We start from the raw sequence: 2,500 nt of genomic DNA, 5'->3' as shown, positions 1-2,500 counted from the left end.
CATTAAGCCTCTTACTGACTAGCATGTTTAACTTTGGTTGTAACAACTCGTATCAGTACTCTAGCTCAATGGATGATAATACTGTTTAGACTGTATCCTCTGATTGAAAATGATGTGCACACTTTCTTCATGATGATAATATAATCTAATATTTGAAGTTGAATAATTTAAATATGATAGATTTGATAATATCACCAGTGTGCCTCTTTTTTGTATGCACACGTAGAGGTTAAGAAAGGAGTTACTGGAATTTTGACATGGACGCTCAAATACAGCCCAATATTCCGTAACCCCAGTGAAGGTTGTTTACTTATGAAACATTCCATGGTTTTGTGGGACTATTGACTGTGATAAATGCTAGTCCATACAAGTGCCAGTACGTGATTACCCTGATTATAATAATGATTTTAGAAATAAGATATCATCCTCAAACTTGTATACTTATAATTATTCATAGTAGGTTAAGGAAATATTCTATTTTCCTTTCAAAAATTATAAAATACTAAGTTTATGCTAACTTAGCAAGGTACACAAGTTTGTTTAGCTGCTATCATTTTAGAAGTTGCTTCAGACAAAAAAAATTGTTACAAAATGTTCATGTTTGAATTGAAAAAAAGAAATTAAATAAATATTTTATATTAACCCCTTACCTGCTAATGCATCAAGTTATGATAACATCAATATATTTGGCACAACAGTTATCATAAAGCTTTATTACAAGGATTCCCCCTTTGTGAAAATTGCAAAACTTGCGCAATACTTGGGGACTTCAATCCCTTTCCCAATACTGTGTTAAAAGTTTGAAAAATATAGATTAATGTATTTAAGTATGGTTTTCAAAATATTTGTACTGTTCCTAGTATGTAAGTTTAGAAATTAGTATACACTTGGAAAGTGTTTGAAAGACTGTTTTGTATTATTATTGATTAATAATGAAATTGTTTATATTATTGAGTTTAACCCATTACTGACGGAGCTGTTTTGGCTCCAAATGGCCAATATGCCGGGATATTTCAAATGCGCAAGCCTAATGCCTTGAGCTATTTGCCAGCACTGGCCGCTGCCAAGCACTACACGCCTGATCACCCAGCGTGGCTGCCAGGCGGATAGCCAAGACTTGCTGCCACCACTTGATGTGAGATCTTGTCACCCATTGCAAACGGGTTAATAGACCCGTTCATCGTGTGATAGGGTTATTTCAAGATTATTTCATGTTTAGTGTGAATGAATATAAGCATATACTGAATTGGATTCTTTCTAAATAAATGAAACTATAAATAAAGTGGACTTGTTTTATTAACCTATTGCAGATTGATTTGCTTGCCCAGTCTCCAGGACGGGCACTCCAGATGGGTTTTACTTCATAACAAGGCGGCATATTGTGACCAATTCCACTCTCTCTCATTCACTCAGTGTAAAACTAGAGCCATTTTTGTGTTCATCATTTTTTGGTGTTCTACTGTATTGCAAGAATTAAATGTATCATATGACAGCCTCTACCAATGTTGCAGTTGACTAAAATTGTAGTATAGGGTCTATATCAGCTATTTTCTTTATACTAAGTGTGATAGAAGTATTGATGTTTTAAGGAAGGACAAAAGGCAACGTTATTTTTTTGTGTTTGTGTACTCTCATGAATGAATACGAAATATATTAACATCCACAATGAAGAGGACATGAACAGGTAGGGAGGAGAAAGGAAACCTGTGCATATAACTGAGTGCCACAGTAAAAGGTATCCCTGCTAGCACAGGGACACATTGTAGACACTGGGCATGGTTTGAGTCTCCTCCTCATTCTACCTGCTAATCCTTCATCCGCAGTACTTTAGAGCAAGAGGTCAGCAACTTGCTGTGCCACTCTAAAGACATTGGTTGCTAGAGACTGTGGATAGATGCCATTCTGCTCCTGCTAGTGCTAGGAGAATGGTGCCATCTAGGTTTTGGATTTTAGGTGAAACCCATTTTGCTTAATATTACAGTAATTATTATGCTTATGACTACAATTGTCATCATCACTCACTCAATGTTCATAGTACAATAATATATCAGTGATCGAAAATCCCCTGTCATCATGATGTCCGTCATCGGGCCAAATCTCCAGCGTTATTTATGTTGTGACACCCATCCACAATGGTTTAACCCACTCACGATGGGGGCATTCCATGCCGGGGCTTTCGAACGCTCAGGCCTAAATCAATTAAATGACTGGCACCATATTGTGCCACCCGGCCACTGGGCTTTTGAATGAGCGGTACAGTAGTGTACCACCCGTCCAGAGAGGGTTAATAGTAGTTTTTTAGTGGAGATGCTTGCTTGATCAACAGCAAAAGAGGCGATCTTAAATACCTCTAGAAGGATGTCTTCAAAGCTAACCATAAGAGTAATGAAGGTTGGACTGAGAATCCTACTTTTGTTATTTTGAAGTGGCAGGAGTCGTTAAAGGGTTCAAGTGTACACTATGCTCAGAATGGTGGTTAGGCTTAAGATCTATACTCATT

The 2,500-nt window shown here is 37.1% G+C and overlaps 1 protein-coding gene across 1 annotated transcript in view; it reads left to right on the top strand.

Annotated features, from left to right (window-relative positions):
- The window catches only part of LOC122252548 (acidic mammalian chitinase), a 12,491-nt gene extending 11,871 nt beyond the window's left edge, over positions 1-620 (top strand). Inside the window, exon 9 of the mRNA XM_043015059.2 lies at positions 1-620. This exon is cut by the window's left edge and continues 321 nt beyond it. The gene's annotated coding sequence lies outside the window, so the exon portion shown is untranslated.
- The last annotated feature ends 1,880 nt before the right edge of the window (positions 621-2,500 follow it).

This window comes from Penaeus japonicus, unplaced genomic scaffold, assembly GCF_977035675.1.
Source record: "Penaeus japonicus unplaced genomic scaffold, GWHDUDI00000001_assembly GWHDUDI00000013, whole genome shotgun sequence".
Taxonomy (NCBI): domain Eukaryota; kingdom Metazoa; phylum Arthropoda; class Malacostraca; order Decapoda; family Penaeidae; genus Penaeus; species Penaeus japonicus.
Note: the sequence above shows the minus strand (reverse complement) of the source record. Positions and strands in the feature narration are given on the sequence as shown.